The following is a 20,104-nucleotide window of genomic DNA, read 5'->3' as shown; positions in this document are numbered from 1 at the left end:
TAGTCAGGGGTTTTTTGTGCATCAGGGCAGTTGTGGTCCTATTAAAAATCATAGAAAATTCATATGGTCTGATTCCATTTATAAAGAAAATCACACTTATCACAAAACAAGGTTTTTTCATCAATGATCACTTATAGTTTTACTGAACTTCTCTATAGCTATGTGTGTGATTGTATTCAAAACTTGGTCAATATATTTTAAATACCCGTTTACCATCCTGTAACACACTAAGTGGGAAAATGTATTTCATATAATCACTGTCAATCCATTATAACTCTTTCTTGAATTGATTTTTTTTTTTTTTTAGAAGTTAGAATGATAAGAGGTATCTAATCTCAGGAGATAAAGAAAATCATACATACTGCATGACTGTATACCACCTGCAAAATCCTAAGAATCAGTCAACGTTTTAGCAATATATTGTAAAAATATGTGATACGTGATAGGGCAAGCATGTTTGTTTAAGTGCAAAAGACAAGTTTCGTTTGAAAATAACAAATTAGAATTTAAAGGAATGCAAACTTCACCTCCACTGTTGTTTCATTCAGGAATACCAGTTTGTATGATAAAGGATTTTCAAACGTGTTAGGCTTTTAATATACAATAAGAATTTGACTTTACTGCTCATCTCGCTTATAATCTCTGCCTCGAGGCTACAAAAACATTCTACTTTAGACTTGAATAAAAATGATAAATGTAAGATATTAAAAGTCAGATGAGAAGTTTCTATATAACGGAGTCTAATCAAAAGGGAAACTATTCTTTAGTCAGCTTACCAGATAAGTCCTAAACTTGGGAATAAGCTTTAGGAGGTTTAATAATGTCAAAGCTTTTCACGTTGCCACCTGATAGAGAAGAAATTGCCATAAAAGCTCCTAGAAAGAAAGTCAAACAGATGCTCAATTCCTGAATTTAAGAAAATGCTTAATTTAAAAGTGTATTTAACACCTTTTAATTTTCATTGGTAAAAAGCCTAACTTTAAAAAAATCTTTTTCTTTCTTTTATCATCACCTGCTGCCTTCGTGTTCCCTTGGAAAAGTAAAGCTTAATGAGATATTCTTGTGGAACAATAGAGTTTCTTAAAAGAAAATTAGAATGCTTTCTCCTGAAGGGATTTACAGATTAATTTGCACAATCACCTCAATATAAGGGAGGAAATGAAAGAAAAAAAAATGGAAAGAATTTCACCCCCATGTGTTAAATTATACAGAGAGCCTTAGCTGCCTTTTTTCAATGTGGACTATTCCAGGGTTTTTTTTTGTGTGTGTGTGTGTGTGTGTGTGTGTGTGTGTGCGCGCAGGTGGCTCACTACTCAGGAAGGACAGGTAAGCATCAGCAGCAGAATGGAGGCTGGCAAACATTTAAGTCACGCTTAAAGTAGAGTGTAACTCTCTAGCTCTATTTTTTTTTTTTAATTTTGTTTAGCCTTTGCTAAGGGCTGATGGGAGGAAAAAAGGCATAAGATTTTTAGAACTTATCTGTGATTAATACCCCTCCTGGTATATACACAGGCATACAGCTTTGTATGACAGCTTACGCCAAATCCAGGGACACACTCCCTCCATCCCCTACACACACAGCTAGTGAGAGGGGGAAAAACACAAAACAAAAATAGTCTACCTTTTTCACAAATGACCTCAATAATCTCTATGTACATGAACAGTATCCATTAGACTGGAATCTCTGGTTATGAAACTTTTTTTCCCCTTGGGTTCATTAGGCCTTTTTGGTTTATCACACAATTTTAGGTTCCGTGGTTCCCAATATTTATGTCCGAGAATGTCCTCTGAAAAGCCACATTATAATTGAAACATATTTTTTATACATTGTCAGAAGTAGTCTTAGTTATTACTTACTTGGATCCCACATTTAATTGTGGCTCCCTGTGACTCTTGCTTTAATCAGCCATCACACAGCTGAATGGGAAATTCTTGAGATACAGCAATGCGTTGGCACAGCTGAAATCACAGAAAAAAGGCAACTAGATACGCTATGGACAAGACCCACTACTCAACTGCCAGCCAACTTCCTATACACTGTAAAAACTGGAATTTGAGAAAGCCATCGGAGAGCTCTACTAAAAAATAAACACTCTAACACACAACCAAAGAATAAACAGAAAAGCCCTCTGGAAAGGAACATAATAGAACACTGAAATTTCACCAAGAATTGGCCATATTGAATAGAAAGAAGGAGGACTTCATGTAATTTTTCAAACTTAGGCAGTTCTCAGGGACAGAATTTAATCTCTGAATTTAGGAAAAGGACAATGTGCAGCTAAAAAAATAAAGCTACCCAAACTAGGCAGGACAAGACCACGGTAATGCTTGTGCCAAGGAACCACCGGCTTGAGTGGCTTCCTTCCTAGGAGTGAAAATTAGCTGGTAACTGTTGAGAGTTACCTAGCTTCCCTCTGCCAGGATCCGTGTAGGAAACGGGATTTAGCTACTATTAAATCTTATTTCTGTGCCCTACCAAATTTGACTAAACTTTAGCCAATTTTTTTGCATTATTACAATAAGCAATGAAATATCCCCAGTGTCGCAGTTAATGAAAAAGCAAGGCAAATCTCTACCTTCAAAGCTTTTAGTTTATTAGTAATAATTATAAGTTCAAAAACTAATATATCTAAAGGGGAGCAGAAGTACTATGAAAGGAATCCAACGACGATTCCATTTACTTGAAAACTACCATTAAATATACACAAGTGCAAATACTGCCTGCCAGAGCAGTTTAAGAATTATCTAGAGTGGCCACAAAATATAAAGAAAGAAAGAAACAAAAAGCTAAGTACCTTTGAAGAACCAAACAGGTAGCTGAAGTAAATTTTTTTGCTATATACATGTTCATAAATAAGTGATACACTTATTCTAAGTTAAGTTTCTTGCCAAAAGGGTTTTTATAAAGGATTCAGTTTAAGAAAGCTCAGCAAACTCCTTCAAATAGACTCATTTTAATGCTAGGAATATTACTGTATTTTCTATCACTCTGACACAAAAATCAGAATATTTCTATAAGTGCATTTTCTCAACGCCTGCATTGATAAAGTAATGAATCATCAACTTTCTCATAACAATCCAAGTTCATCCTTTCTGAACTCGCAGCACCACCAATAGTCTTCAGTTTTAAAAGCCTCCATCTACATTCATGTCGCAAGAAAAAGTGAGAAAACAGTGCCAACAAACTTAATCTTCCTAGTGTTTCAAAAAAGAAAAAAAAAGCCTGTTTCAAAAGATAATGTCTAATTTTTGGACACTGACAATGTGTTCCATTATAACCCAAATTATATTCTTTCTGTACAGTTTTTGCTATATATTTTGATTCAGATTAATGTTGTAGATAACAGAAACCACTCTTTTATGTTTGTTTTTTAAAGATTTTTGCTTATTTATTCATGAGAGACACAGAGAAGCAGAGGGAGAATCAGGTTCCTGGCGGGGATCCCTATGTGGGACTCGGTCCCTGGGCCCCGGATCACACCCTGAGCTGAAAGCAGACATTGAACCCCTAAGCCACTCAGGTACTCCAGAAACCATTCATTTTTGAACCCTAGCAACACTAGAGAGTCAAGTAGCTGGAGAGTACTTAGCTTTCAATTAATAGATGAGATCGTTGAGCCCCTGTGTCTTCAGGCATCAGGATGGACATTGTCATATACAAGAATAGCAGATAAGCCCACTGCACAACACATTTACTGTTTTTGTTTGTAACTAAAACTGTGAACAAATGTAAATAAAACAAATGCATTGCAGCTCTAGAATATTTTTATTTCTGGGACACATCTCCTTTTGTAATATCCATATATATGGTACAATTACTAGGTTCCAGGAAAAAAAAAAATCCTATTCCCCTGCTGAGACTATCCTGGACTGGACCTTGTAAAGAATTCTCCTACCTCAGCACTGACAAAAAGTCTGGATAGAAACATGTGGCAGGAAGGGGCCTGTTTTGGGAAAGGAAGTCTAATGTTACTATGCCTGGTGTTGTGCCACAAGCCTCTTAAAAAGAATTTAAAGTTTTTAAAAATGATCTCTATCTATACATAGATAGCCTTTAATGTTTTGTTTTGTTTTTGTTTTGCTATTCTCTTAGGTGATTACCACTGTTGTCTTTCATCTAACCTGCTCTTGATTCCCACTAGTCTATTCATTTCATTTACTGTATTCTTCAGCTCTGATTGGCTCTTTCTTACAGTGAGCACCTTTGTGACCATTACCTTCAACTCTTTGTCGGATAAAATACTTCCGTTTTGTTAGATCCCACCCCCCCCCCCCCAACCTGGAGTTTAACTTCTAAATCAATGAAAAAGTCAATCTTCTGTCTACTTCTTTGGTTTGACTTTTTGTGTTTGAATTAGGCAGAACAGCTCTCTACCTCTCCCTGTCTTGAAGTAGTAGTCTTGGGTCGGGGCCACGGCTTGTGCAGCTTTGGCAGGCTTGCCAGGGCGTGCTGCATTGGGGTTGCCTCAGCATCTGGCTGGAGCTCAAGCAGACACGAGCTGGGGCCACCTGATGTGAGCTAGGGTCTCCGGGTACACTGGTCTAGCCCTAGTATGCTGGCTAGAGTGCCTAGATCCTGCCTCAGTTGACAGTATTGAGTTCCAACAGTTCCAGCCAATTTGGCAGACACTCTTGGATTAGTACATAGATTTCCTTCAGTTACAGTTTAGTTGCTCTTTAAGCTATTGGTTCTTTGTGGTGTGCCAGGGCAGGTGAGTCTGGGTGTGGGCCCTTCACAGATAACCCTCCTACTGCACATTTCTGCACTGGAGATGGGGTCTCTGTTGTTACCGTGTCTCTGTCTCTCCTCTTTTCTATGTGGTCCGCCTCTGGTTTGTTGCATAGACAAATCTCAGTTCTTCTTCAAGGGGAACTGCTTCAAATGTAGATGTAGATGGTGTGTGTCTGTGGGAGGAGGTGAATTCAGGGTTCATCTCCACTGCCATCTTGGACTGCCTTCTATATTTGGATACTTTAAAAGCTTCCCTCTGGTGGTGGCCCACCCCTTGGCTCCAGGGAAGGATGAGACTGGAGGGATCCTCAGGTAAAGCCAAAAGCAGATCTAATTGGTGGGACTTGAGCTGCCGACAGGGCACATGAATGCCCTCTGCATGCCTCTACATTATCTGCCCTTGCTCTTCTTTCCGTATTCCCAAGGAAAAGATAGAGCAGTTACAGAAGGTGAGGCTGCCAAGGAGGCAGAACACTACAATGGTACAGACACGTCCTTGAAGGCAGTGATGAAATAAGGCACCAAGCTGTCCAACAGGGGGTGCAACATGCTCTCAGTGGCCTACAAGAAAATGGTCAGGGGTAGAAGGGTCTGTTCAGTGCTATCTCTCCAACACTGATCAGAAAACAGGTCCTCCTACAAAGAGTTGCAGCTGATTAAAGACTGTCAGGACAAAGTGGAGTCTAAACTGGAGTCCATGTGCATCATGGTGTTGGAATTGTTGGATAAGTAGTTGAAGCCAATATAACTAATCCAGAGAGTAATGTGCCCTCTCTGAAAATGAAAGGGGATTACTTCTGGTTCACTTTGTTGAAGTTCCAAATGGTGATGATCAAAAACAAATGATAGTTTCCAAAGAGCATACTCAATGGCTTTTGTTAAAAAACAAAATAGAGATGCAATTGACATACAATCTGCCTGGGGCTGGCTCTTAACTTGTCTTTAAGATCCTTAATAACCTAGACCTTGCCTGCACACTAGCTAAAATGACTTCTGATGAGGCCATTGCAGAACCTGATAGCTGATATTCTGAGTGAAAGCTCCTACAGAGACAGCATTCTCATTAGTTGCTTAGAGACAACAAGTGGACAACAGACGGCAGGGAAAGAATATGAATGTGGCAAAGGGACAGAAAACTGAATGCATAAAGGGTTATCTTCCTCTTTTGCCTTAAGAAACCTTTTTATATTCCTCATATCCTTTGGACTTTCCAGCAAAGAAACCCATTCATGTATATAGGATCAACTTTTTAGGCTGCAACTTTTGGAAAACTATATTTATTTCTGTTTATCTTGGTTTTCCTGGTATTCAGTTACTACTGTACAAAAGTAAAGTAGCTTCATTTTAAATAAAAGTAACTTCTGGACACTAATGTAGAAAAATAAAAATGTATTTAGTATTTTAAAATCTGTACCAGGTGAGGTGCCAGTGTGGCTCAGTTAGTTAAGCAGCCTGCTCTTGATTTGGGCTCAGGTCATGATCTCAGGGTCATGAGATTGAGCGCAAAGTCAGGCTCCATGGTCAGCATGGAGAGTCTGCTTGAAATTCTCTTTCCCCACTCTATCTCTGCCCCTCTCCCCACTTGCATGTACCCTCTCTCAATAAATAAAAAATCTTTAAAAAAAAGCATCTGAACTAGGTCTGCAAGGGACTGTGTTTTATATTATTGTAAAGAAATCACTGAGCTGAAGAATACAATAACCCTAGAAGGGGTTCGACAACAGATTTGATGAAGCAGAAGGAAGTGTCCCAGTCAACTTTAAGACAGGCAGAGAAACTCCCACAAGAGCAGCAAAAAAAGAATGGAAAAAAGTGAAGATAAAGGACGTCAAGCAGATTAACACTGTAATGGCAGTGAGATGAGAGAGATGAGAGGAAAACGTATTTGAAGTAACAATGGCTGAAGTGGACACCATAAGGACAGGACCCAGGGGGCTGCTGTGCACACCTCACAGCAGTGAATGCCAGGATCTGTCCTTTGGCTGTATGTGCAGGGAGTTGGAGCAGCAAATATACCAAAGTCAGAATATAAAAAAAATGACAGCATTTGGGTTGGGAGACAAGTGGGGGATGAGGGACATTCAGAGCAGGGTAGGTGCTGCTCCAGATGGCATGGCTGAGCCTGGAGTTTCTGCTACCACAGCAGAGTGACTGAGGTTTCAGATGGCTAACAGGACAAAGGGGTAAGGCCAGTTAAAGGGAAAAAAAAGAATGGCTGAAAACTTCCCTAACCTGGAGAAAGAAACAGACCTACAGTTCCTGGGAGCTCAGATTCCAAACAATATGAACCTCAAAAGACGCAAACCCAGACACATTTATAATTAGAGAAAAGGCAGGAATCTAAAAAGGAAAAAAACTTGTTACATATAAGGGAACTCAATAAACTACCCGATTTTTCAGGAGAAACTGTAGGCCAGAAGGGAAAGTCATGATATATTCAGAATATTGAAAGAAGAGAACTTCCAATCAAGAATACTAAGCCTAGCAAAGCTACCATTCAGAATTAAGACAAACTTTTCCAGACAAGCAAAAGCTAAAGAAGTTCATCATTAAATCAGCCTTTAAAAAATGTTACAGAAAATTGTTTAAGCTGTAAAGAAAGGGTGCTAATTAAAATAAAAGTGGTAAAAATAACTATATTAAGGTAGAAAGGAGATAAAAAGTAGTAAAAGGGATCCTTAGGTGACTCAGCGGTTTAGCGCCGCCTTCAGCCCAGGGTGTGATCCTGGAGACCCAGGATCGAGTCCCATGTCAGGCTTCCTGCATGGAGCCTGCTTCTCTCTCTCTCTCATGAATAGATAAAAAAAAAAATTAAAAAGTGGTAAAAGGTGATACCAAAACAAAATGTTGTGAAAGGAAAAAATAGTTCCAAAATGTATGTGAACTTGTTTTTATCAAATTAAAATATAGTGCTATAAATAACATTTTTACATAAGCCTTATGGTAATCACAAAGGAACACCTACAACAGATGCGCAAAAGAGAAAGGATTCTAAGCATGCCACCAAAGAAAATCATCAAACCACAAAATCAGAGAATAAGAGAAAAAGAAAGAGGAACTACACAAAAGGCAGTAAGTACATACCTAAATTCTCCAATCAAAAGACATAGGCTGAATGGATTTAAAACAATACAGGTATATGTTGTCCATACTATATAAGGAGATATATGGATATACCAAGTGAAACTGCAGGGACGGAAAAGAGCTATTTCATGAAAATAGAAATCAGAAGAAAGCTGAGGTAGCTATGAGACAAAAGGTAGTATGAGACAAAAGGGACTTTACAACAAAATTATAACAATAATAAAAGGCTTTCCATATTGATGAAAATGTCAATCTACGGGGTACCTGGGTGGCTCAGTGGTTGAGCGTCTGCCTTTGGCTCAGGTCATGATCCTGGAGGGATCCTAGGATGGATTCCTGTGTCGGGCTCCCAGCAGGGAGCCTGCTTCTCCCTCTTCCTGTGTCTCTGCCTCTCTGTGTGTCTCTCATGAATAAATCTTTTTTTTTTTTTTAAATGTCAATCTAAGAAAAGGACAGAACATAAATATTTATGAACCCAATAGAAAAGCAACCAAATATACAAAGCAATATTAGAAGACCTAAAGGGAGAAATAGCTATACCTTAGTAGTAGGAGACCTTAGTACTCTGCTCCAATGAATAGATCATCCAGATAGAAAATCAATAAAGAAACCTTGTCCTTAAATGACATGTTAGACCAGATGGACGTAATAGATGTATGCAGAACATTCTATCCCAAAGCAACTTTCTTCTCAAGAGCACATGCAACATTCTCCAGGATAGATCATACATTAGGTCTCAAGACAAACATTAACATATTTAAGATTAAAAGCATCCTTTATGACCACCGTGGTATGAGGCTAGAAGTCAATTATGAGAAGAAAACTGGAGAATTCATAGGTGAGGAGATTAAATTGCAAATGAAGCAAAGAAGAAATCAAAAAAATATTTGAAAGTAAAAAATAGCTAGGTTTCTAGAATGCAGCAAACCTAGTTCTAAGAGAAAATGTCATAGTTATGAAGGCCTACTTCTAGAAATAAAAATCTCAACCTAAGTTTATACCTCAAGGAGCTAGAAAAATAACAAAGGAAGCCCAAAGTTAGTAGAAAGGAGAAAATGAAGGTCAGAGCAGAAACCAATGAAATCGATACTAAAAAAAAAAAAAAAAAAAAAGTACAAAGTCAATGAAACTGAGTTCTTTGAAAACAAATAAAATTGACCCTTAGCTAGACTCACAAAGGAAAACCCCAGTACTGTCAGAAATAAAATACAATAAAATCATAATACCACAGAAATACAAAGGACTGTAAGAGTATACTAACAAAGTGGACAACCTGGAAGAAATGGATAAACCCTTAGAAACAAAACCTTCTAAGACTGAAAAAAACCTAAAATAGAAAATCTGAGGAGACCAATTAATGGTCAGGAGACTGAGTCTATCATCAAAAAACTCTCAAAAAAACCAAACTGCAGGACCAAACCACTGCACTAATGAATTCTACTCTTTCTCAAATTCTTGGAAGTAAAAGAACAGTGACCACTCCCTACTCATTTTGTGAGACCAGTATTACCCTGAGACCATAACCTGAAAAGATGCCCTAAGAAACTTACAGAGCAATATCCTGATGAACATAAATTCTCAATGAAATACCAGCAAACCAAAGAATGGATTCAGACCCCATGATGCAATAGGATTTACTGCAGAACTAAAAGGATGGCTCAACATCCACAAATTCTCAATGTAATAAGCCAAATTAACAAAATTAAGGATAAAAATCATATCTCAGTACATGGAGGAAAAAAAACACTTTCAAGGTAAGTCCACTGAAAACTCTACGACATAAATCACTTTTATTTCTTCTGTATATTGAGGAAGTGGGATAATTTTAGAGTTCTGCATAGAATTTACATAGTTTACCAAAATTACTCGTGTCTGCAATATGTAGGCTAATTTTCCTTAGAAAGTTCTGAGAAATGTGAGAAAATGAGAGACAAGAGCTCCTCATGTTCGGAAGCTGGTCTGGTGCCCGAGGGCCATTTATTCTCCCATTTGATAAACAATCTCACAATTTACCAACTTAGGCCAAGGTCACTTTGAGACACAAATGAGAAACGGAAAGGCCAGTTCATGATTCTAAGTGCAAATAAAAAAACAAGGTCATCGTACCATTTACAAGAGAATGAACGCTTTTAGTGTAAAAAAAAAAAAAAAAAAAAAAAAAAAAAAAAAAAAAAAGAGTATCTTTTCTCCCCACTCCTAATCCTAGAATTGTCCCTGCTTTCCGAGTGTCCATCTCAGAGAGCTCACTCTTCCTTCGACCAAAGCTAAATGGTGAAATGGATTCGAACACCCTCTTCGGAGACACTCCCCGTTCCTCGATGGTGTGCATGCCCTCCCTCCCTGAGGTGAGAACACACCTTGTTCACTTCCAACGTCTCTCTGGCCACTTTTGGCTAAAAGTCCTTGACAGCAACGAAGAAACTAGCATTACAAAAATAGAGAACCTTTCCATTTGAGATCTTATGGGTAAATTCTGCAAACGACCTACACTTGGGAAAAATGTCCTTTGACCAGCATACTAGTTCTTGCAGGACGTGACCTAGCTTCTTAGTGCTCACCTTTTTACTGCTCCATATTAACAAATACCATAGTTTCAGGTAATATAAGGGAGGATTTCCATTTCTCTCATCCCCTTGGCCAGGATCTGCCCAATTACTATGTCCTACTGTCCCCTCTAGCTTGCTTCTTGCTGTTTAGCGCCCTGTGTTTGACTTCTCTGTTTATCATCTATGAGCAGTACTGGTACAGAACAGGCTGTTCTATAGAAGCTGTCATGGTTCTTTATAAAATCAAAGATTCCTGAACTATAAAAAGGCATCAGATCTACAGTAAGACGCTGCCAGACTATAAATATAAAAACCCATATGTGCTTTAAAGGCCACTGTCGTTATTAGAGTATAATGTAAAAGTATCCTACTGTTTATATTCGTATCTTGGGACTATCAAATTCCGGGGTATAATTCCTTCCAATCGCGGTTCTGTATCTAACTCAGATGTGAACACTTGCTGTAATATTGGGCAGCTTTATACGTGGTTACTCGGTTTCTTTCTCCTGTTAGAAGTACCCACTGTCTTAGACATCAAAGTAGACTGAACAAGGTTCTTGGAAGGACTAACTAAATAATTGGCTATCTATTAATCAAATTTTCCATCTACTTAAGTCATTCAGCCATCCATTGCTTTATTCATTAATCTGATTGCCTGCCTGTCATTTATCTCTTAAAATTACAAATCCCTAGGGGATCCCTGGGTGGCTCAGTGGTAGAGGTCTGCCTTCAGCTCAGGGTGTGATCCTGGAGTCCTGGGATCAAGTCTTACATTGGGCTCCCTGCATGGAGCCTGCTTCTCCCTCTACCTGTGTCTCTGCCTGTGTGTGTCTTTCATGAATAAATAAATATTTTAAAAAATTACAAATCCTTGCTTTGGCCATTTACCATCTAGGTCATGTGATTGGGAGCAAGTTGCCTCCCTAAGCTTCTCTCCCACCACTCCTCTACTCATCAGGTCTGTCGATCCTGGCAGGGTCCTACCTCAGGGGCTTTGCATTTCTCTTTATGTTGGGAAAGCTTGTACAGACCATAGACTACATAGATGGTGCACTTAGTCTTGTAATATTTTGTAAAACACCGTATATACTTCCAACCATAGTGAAACTCCAGTACTCATCACTCTCATAAAAGATATTACTTGTTATTAGAGAAATTAGTAAGTTCTAGTCATAAACGATACTGAAATAGATACAAAAATCTACATAGACTCTTATGTTGTATTTTTACAAGACACTATATTTTAAGTAACTTTACTGTGATTATGAGGTTATAATTCATGAAAATAAATTTAAATGGGATTTGCCTAACTATAACTCAATCATAATATTCTTCATCAAGTCAATCATTGTAGGTAAGTGTAACTTTAATGAAGGCAGATAATTAACTTTGCAAATGAGTGCATTTAAATAATAATTTAGAATTTTCACCTAATAGAATAGCACCTTATTCTCTAACAATATTAAATGAAATATAGCTTATCATATTAACTCACTTTTTCTTAGCGTTGGAAATGTGAAATAAGATACATGCGATTATCTAATGTGACATAAATAATAGTGACATCTATGTTAATTAGCTATATGACTGACTAAATATTATAGCTTACAGTTAGAAAATATTTCATTTTTAAAAAGCATCATCAAATGAAATATAGAATCATGAGTTATAGTACAACTTTAATAGGAAATGGATATAGTATATACATGGAAACAGTGCACAGTATTTTCTAGTATCTGGTTAATCTCCGGGATAGTATTATGAAACAAGTACATAATTGTAGTGAAATAAAAAAAAATCTTTAAATAAATGTTAAAGGTGCAAATAGCCTCATTATAATTTTCCAAGAATGTGAATTCATAAATCAGAATGCTCCTTGTTTAACCCTGAAAGTATGACACTGAGTAAATCACCTCACCTCTCCAAACTTAATTTTTTCACCTGTAAAATAGCCCTAGTATAATTCACATAATCTTTATAAATATAATATCCATGTAAATCTTTTTAAAAATAAGTATTCGGTATTAGTAGTGGTTATAGTCAGTTGTCATTATTTGCAACAAGGAAAGATGAGGCTTACTTTGTAACCCCTGATTTTTTTTTCCCTCACATTTACGAGTCTTGTGCCTGTTGAAGAAGAGAAACGGTATGCAGGCTAGATCTAGAATCTTCTCTGTGGCATTCTCAGGAAGCAGCACTGCTCCAGCCAAGTGACTTATCGTCCACAAGACCGGCGTGAAGTCTGTTCCATTTGTCCCAAATTAGAATATAGCCATCACAATAATCTAATGAACATGAGATCTGTGCAGAAGGAAAAGGAAATGAGTGTGGCACCTACCATGTTTTACTCTGCACAGGACGTTACCTGATGTCTGTAAATCTTGTAAATAGTGTAATTTATGAACTATAAATCTTGGAATGTTTAAATCTTGTAAATTTAATGTAGGTTGGTCAGTGGCCTAGTCTCACCAATCCTTACAATTAAAAACACCTATCGGGGTGCCTGAGGGGCTCAGTGGTTGAGCATCTGCCTTAGGCTCAGGGTTGACCCAGGGATCCTGGGGTCGAGTCTCCCGCATGGGGTTCCCCACAGGGAGCCCGCTTCTCTATTTATGTCTCTGCCTCTTTTGGTGTGTCTCTCATGAATAAATAAAATCTTTAAAAAATAAAAATAAAATAAAAATACAAACACCTAAAGAAGGAGATAACAATGCTGTAGTACTTGGAAAACAAAGTAGTTTAAAATATGACATTATGGGGATGCCTGGGTGGCTCAGCAGTTGAGCATCTGCCTTCGGCCCAGGGTATGATCCTGGAGTCTCGGGATCGAGTCCCACATCGGGCTCCTGCATGGAGCCTGCTTCTCCCTCTGCCTAGGTCTTTGCCTCTCTCTGTGTCTCTCATGAATAAATAAATATATATTTTTTTAAATCTGACATTATGTCATTCTTTATTCTGGGTAGGGAAGGTTGCTGCTATAGGTATGCAAATAAGCTAGTTTCCAAATTAGGACTAAAACTCATGTTGAGAGTTACTATCTCTTTTGCAAGAGAATTTAGATTATGATTTTATTTTTCTGTTCTATTTGAGAACATATTGCAACCTAATCTATTTCAACCCTTGGTATCATTAAATATGGAATATAAACATTTTTAAAAACAGTTTCATATCAATTTATTAATTCCAGTTATGCCAACAACTTCCTCGGAGATATATGGCACATTTGAGTATATTGTGTAAATGTACATAATGAAGAATGGCAATGAGGACAAGGAAACATCTGGATTGTAGCAAATGATGGACCAGATTGTCTGTTTTGGGATCACTCAGAGACTTCCAAACATTCAGTATTTCTTTGTGGATATCTGGCAATTGTCAGGTTCCCATCTTTAGTTACTATTCTCATCCAGGGTAGGGTAGGGAAACTTAACAAAGCTATTAAAAGTCGGATTTAAAATAGACCACAACATTGAACTCCAACTCCTAATTCTGCTAATAGGTCTCCAAATCATCCATATTTAAATCAAATTTATAGTGTTATTTTAAACCATTCAAAATCTTCACCAAAACTTCAGCAAAGTCTTTGGGCAAAATAGATGATAGTGAGCCCTCTCATCAGGTTTACAGTGTTTTAGCTTTAAATTGGACTGAGAAATAGATGTGACATTTCTCTGGGGGAGCATCTAAAGATATATGCTGCTGTTTTATGTAACAACATAAACCTTTTCCCTGGATATTTAAAAGATCCTGATCCGTAAAATGTTTTCATTTTATGATCCTAAAGATACACATTTTAGTGTTACAATTTTAAAGATATTGCTTTATAAACATTTTTAAATAGGTTATACTATTTTAATTTTCCTTTTGGTATATTTATTTTGCTTTGTTTTAATTAATATTTGCTTTTAAAATAAAATGCCATGATCATTCATTTTCAAAATCACAGCAACCGGTGAATGTTTCCTATGATTAAACAACTTCAAATTCACTCTTATAGTTGTGTTTACCACAAAACCATTGTTTTGAAATGATGTGTGATTCTCCATCCATCCTATGCAGTTACCTCATGTCGTCTACCTACTGTCCAAAGGATAGACCCTTACTTCGACTCCAATGTGCCTCCCTAGAGAGATCCGGGTACAAAGAGATTAGGGTGAGGCAAGCAAGGCAACTATAGTACGAATTTTCAGGAGACTCTCACTCTCAGAGCAAGTACACCACCCTGTTCTCATGTCTTATGTGACCTTGAGAGTGAGTGTCTACCCTAAGTTTTGCACCCAAGCTGCCTCCCTTACTTCATTTTAGTCCTCAACCAAATTTTCCTAAGAGAACACACACAGTATTTCTCCTTCTGACTTTATGTGAGGATGGTTTGGGATTAGATACTCCATGTAAGAATTGCCATATCATGGAGTTACGTATACGTCAACTGACTCGCTGGTACTACACTACGGTCCAAATGTCCACAACAATCTACCCTGCAGGAGATGTGCATGAAGTTTCCTATTACATTGTCGTATTATTAGTATTATTTAGCACTCTAGTTTTAGCCAGTCTAATGGTTCTAACATATTTTTTGATTACTAATAATTCTGTGACTTCCCCTTATTTGTGTTTGGTACTTTTTCCCTTTAATCTTTTCAAAATCCCTTTTCACATCTTTTACATATATTTGTATAAGAATTGTTCTTTTCATAAGAGTTTATACTATTCCAGGCATTGATTCTTAGATTGGGAGAAGATACTTATAAATCTAAATCAATAATTATCTATTTACTAATTTTGTACACAGTGCCCTTTATTAAAAAGAAACCTATCTTGCTGTAACCAAATGTATTAATTCTCTTTCTTTTCATTTGTATTTTTACATTTTTAAGAAGTTCTTTCTACTATGCTAGATGGTCTCCTAAACTAACTTTCTATTTTTGCCTTTTATATTTAGATGTTAGTGTGTCTAGAATCCACAATCATATGCAGGGTTGGCGAGTGTGATTGAATGGCTTCTGTTCATTGCTATTACCTTCTCTCCCAATAATGGAATTAAAGGTCAAAAACTTTTTGAGACCTCTCAGTAGAGTAAGACTATACACCTCTACTCCACTGACTTTGGGTGTTGCCCATAAGGCTTGCTTTGGCCAAAGTAACCTGAGAAGATACAAAATGGTGCAAGGTCAAGCAGAGAGACTTTGAAAGGCATCACGTGTTTCCATTTGCCGCCACTCCTGCCTTCCTACCACCCTCCATGACAAGAGCAGACCCCCCAGTGACTGCTATTCCTTTTACTGAAGTTTTAGAATGAGACCATATAAAGCAACCCTGAATGCAAGCCTAGCCAATCTCAGCCAAGGCAAAGATTGATTATCCAATCCAAGGGCAAAAAATAGGTGTTGCCACAGCCAAACTCGACTAACAGATACATGAACTCTTTCTGACTTTTCAAAGTGCCATTTTTCTGTCAGGGTGACATGAAAAGCATAATAAAAAGTTTCAAAAAGATCTAACTAGGTATCTTGTATTAAAAAGTTTTAAACTATTCTCTCTGTGTTAAAGAGCAATTTTCCAGATGTCAAGCTAATCATGAACATTTTAAGGGAAACTAGGGTTTACATTCACTGCTAAAGCACACTGCTATATTTTTCTAAGTGGAGTGTACCTTGAGGGTGTCAACAAAGTGTATGGCTGGGGTATTGAGATCATAGTAAATGTATACTGCATGAAGTTCACTTAAGAAAACTGAAGTCATACTTAAACTTTAAATTATCTGTTTACGGACATATCTGTTTAATTCTAGGGCCTGTGTGCAGTCATTTTTCCTAGATCTTCTCCTATAGCTCCAGCAATATAGGTGGCCAAACCATGATTAATGACCCCAACTCTTAAAAGTGTGTGATTCACTATTTAGCTTCTTTATTACTTGAGTCATTTAATATACTCAGTGATTTCAGTGATTTGGGCTCTCCTAGTTAGTAGTTTTGAAAACATACATTTGTACCATACTAGTCTTTTGAGGTAGGGGATATAATTACACAGAAAGTTTTTTTTTTTTCTTTTTTCTTCTATTATTTTTTTTTCCTATTTCTCTCCCCTTTCTTCTAAAACTATTTTTCTTAACTATTTAGGTCATAGTTCAGAAAATTATACTATAGATATTGCTGCTTACGTAAGATTGCATAAATAAAAAGGCATAGTATACTTAAATGAAAATGATTCCATTGCTCTCATCCTTAAATATACCACAGAATGAGCCAAAAGAACTTACTGTGTATTCCATGATATTTGGCCAATATGTCTTAATTCATTTCAACAGATCATGATCAGTGAAAGAGTTACTAATTTAATCTCCAACTAGGTTCCCGTACTACTATAATAATAATGATAATTATCATTTAATGGACACTAGGTGCCACAGAACTGTATTAAAAGTAATTGTCAGGAGCAGATAGGTTCTGCTATCTTAAATCCTAAAATATCAAAGCCTTACTACTATAAAAATTTCTCATTTATGAAAAATTCTTTGTAGTAAGTCAGGGATTTCCCTCCATTTCCTGATGTCTGCTATTTATGGTTTCCAGGATTGATGAGGCAGGGCAAGAGAGAGAAGAAAGAAGAAACACACTAACCCTTAAATGCTCAGACTGGATGTGACACATCACTTCCTCTCACATTCTCATTTGCCAGAGCACAGTCCCCCCAGTCCTCCACTCTGAATTAGGCTTACGCATGTTGTCATCCTTTCTTCCCAGAAAATGAGAATAGTCCATTGAACAGTTAGAACTGCCTCTACTAAATGAATAAAATGTTTCCTTTGAAATCATTTTCATTTCTATGAACTTACTCTTAGGGCTCCTATTTGCAAACCATCTCAGACTTTTATCTGGAGTACTTTCTCTACATGTCACCCACTGAATAATCATGGGACAATGGCAAAGTTTTAACTGTTCCCAGAAATAGATTAGCTAACTGGCCATCATCATGTGACATTTAGCTCGACTTCAATATTTGCTCTCAGGCAAGAACTCTAGGAAACTCCTTTTCTTTGGGCAGGGCTGCCATGTCCAGATGTAGAAAGGGAATGGTGTCCACAGATTCATTAGCCATAATTGTCCAATGGAAACAGGAATAAAGGGAAAAGTTCTATCAGTCATCATTATAATTGTAAAGTGTAACATGAGGGCCTTTGCAATCATGAAAGTTTAAAAAGGCAAGTGAAAAGATAGGAATGAACAAAGACAAGAACAGTGGCAGTAAAAGAAGTTAACAGACAACCTGTGCTGAAAAACAGCAGAGAGAACCTCACCGTCTCCAACAACACAGAAGCTTGAAGAAAACTCTTCACTCTATTTCTCTTTTCTTTCCCTCTTGTCCTTTAGTTTGCTTTGTTGTTCTTTTCTGGCATTGGTCTTTTTCACCATCATGTAAAAATAGAATTGAAAATTCTCTTCCTTAGGAAAAGCTTATTAAAAGGATGGATTCAGCTATTACATTTAGGAAAAATGTACTAGATTAATCTTTGTTGCAAGGTAAAAGTAATGTAGAATAAATAAAAAATATTCAAGTGTCTCCCTACTCCCTTCCTCATTCCTTGACTTTGATCTCCTTTCTTTCAGACATTCTCTGTTACCTCCGCAAAAGCAACTGAATGAATAGCAGTCAATAACTTTCCCGTAGTATGAGGGATGAAACTACCAGGGCAGGCCTTCAGTCTGAACCTCAAAAGAAAGCCTGGTTCAGGCAGTCATATGCCAAACTGCTGCACCCTGAAAGTCTGACACACCTATATATCTCACTATTTTTAGTGACAACATTTAATTTCAGTAGTTGATAAAAACCAAATGACTTCACACAACATTACCATTAGAGCATTTTATGCTACCATAAAAGAGGCACTAATTACCAGAGGAAGTCAGGGACAGCTTTATATTTTTCTTTATAAATGACATAAAACATTGGAAACTCTATAGTTAGTATCATTTCGTCATGGGTTCTTTTTAGATTTAAATATAGACCATTTCCAAGCTCATTTTGGAAAGCTCATGTTTGAAGAATTGCGAATGACCTATTTACACTATAAGCATTTCTTCAAAATTGATAAAAGGAGTTTACTTCAGTCCCAAAACAAAAATGCTCACTTGTGCTAAATCACCAGAGAGCTTCTTATCCAAGCCTCCGTATTTTCTACTTGATTCTTTATCACCCACAACGAAGCTCTCTTGCAAGTAGAAAGAATCTAAACCCGGTAGATTTCAATGGCAATGCTACAAAAAGTGTCTTCCTATTATAGGCACTAAACCTAAATAGAAGAGGAGGAATGAGTTTTATTTTATTGGATCACTTCAAATTGTTGCCTTGAGATCATGGTACTTCTGGAATAAAATAAGATTAAGCATTTTACAGTCTATTTTTACTATATTGTATTTTTTTTTAAAGTTCCTATGAGGTAGTTCACAGAAGAATATTTTAATGAATTCAAAAGGAAAACAAATGACCACCACCTACATTATGTAAATGTTAAGGGCAACACTGGACAAAGTGCAATTATGTGAAATATGTGCTGAATACAATCATACTTTGAATACGGTCTGTTTCTTCCAATGTTTAATTCTATGCTAGACAATTTCAAGTCCATTTTCCTATTTCCAAACCAAGCTACAACTTGTCAGGTTGTATTTTATCTTAGAGCTAGGTTACCAGAGATATTTAGTGAATACTAGTACAACGAATAATTATGCATTGCATTTATGTAGAAGATCAACAAGTGCAATGCAATTGCAAGTCAAAGTATATTCTCCTATATTTCCAACATAAAGAAATACAAATCTAAGCTCAGAGTCCTTAAGTACCAAATTAATATCATATACGGTTGACCCTTGAACAACATGGGTTTGAACTGCATGGGCCCAGTTACACTCAGCTTGTTTTTAATATAGTACAGTACTGTAAATGTATTTTCTCCTTATGATTTTCTTAATAACATTTTCTATTCTCTCACTAACCTTATTGAAGGAAAACAGGATGTTATACATATACAAAATACATGTCAATCAACTATTTATGTTATAGGTAAGGCTTCTGGTCAACATAAGCTATTATAAGTTTTTGAGAAGTCAAAGGTATACATGACCTCTCAGGGGGGTCAAAGCCCCTAACCATCGTGTTGTTCAAGGATCAACTGTAATTAGTAATGACTGACAAAACTTGACAATATTTCTTCAAAGTCTAGGAGTATAATAGGAAAAAACGTAAAGCAAAAGAGCTTGGGTTTTAAAATTGAATTATTAGTTAAAATAGTTAATACCAGTATTGTAAGGTGTAATTTTTTATAAAGGTATGCTACCAAGCTATAGCAGTCTTAGAAAGAAATGGATAAATACAGAAAACCATCCTTCTATGTTTGTCTCATTAGAAAGAATCAACATGTTGCTATTTCAAAATTTTTATCTCAGATCCTTTGTACTTGTATTCCTAAAGGAAGTAAAACAGTGAAGAATAAGCATTATGCATTCATTAAATGCCAACTATGTGGCGCTGTGTTTTTTTGCTTGGAATTCAAGGATGAAACATATTTTCCTTGCCTTTTAAGATAGTGTTTGGGAGTAAGCAGGAAATTACATACATCATTCCAGTTCAAGAGAGTAATTATTAAGTAGGTATGTAAGAAATATACAAAAGCCTTAATACTTCTCTCTTAGAGCTTCCACTTATCCTGTTTCATAGCAACTTATTTTTATTGCTTTTGAAGGTG

At 36.8% G+C, this 20,104-nt stretch overlaps 1 long non-coding RNA gene across 4 annotated transcripts in view; it reads right to left on the bottom strand.

Moving 5' to 3' along the window:
• The window catches only part of LOC112653831 (uncharacterized), a 108,506-nt gene that overhangs the window by 14,087 nt on the left and 74,315 nt on the right, over positions 1-20,104 (bottom strand). For 2 of the 4 annotated variants that reach the window (XR_003132562.2, XR_007409692.1), the window contains 2 exons: positions 1,858-1,959; positions 777-875 (listed from right to left, as the gene is read on the bottom strand). This is a non-coding gene — a long non-coding RNA (uncharacterized LOC112653831). Of the gene's footprint in view, positions 1-776; positions 876-1,857; positions 1,960-8,080; positions 8,247-12,442; positions 12,660-20,104 lie in introns of those variants that run through there. The other 2 variants (XR_003132563.2, XR_004814707.2) reach the window with 2 other exon arrangements.

Source organism: Canis lupus, chromosome 3 (assembly GCF_003254725.2).
Source record: "Canis lupus dingo isolate Sandy chromosome 3, ASM325472v2, whole genome shotgun sequence".
Taxonomy (NCBI): Eukaryota; Metazoa; Chordata; class Mammalia; order Carnivora; family Canidae; genus Canis; species Canis lupus.
Note: the sequence above shows the minus strand (reverse complement) of the source record. Positions and strands in the feature narration are given on the sequence as shown.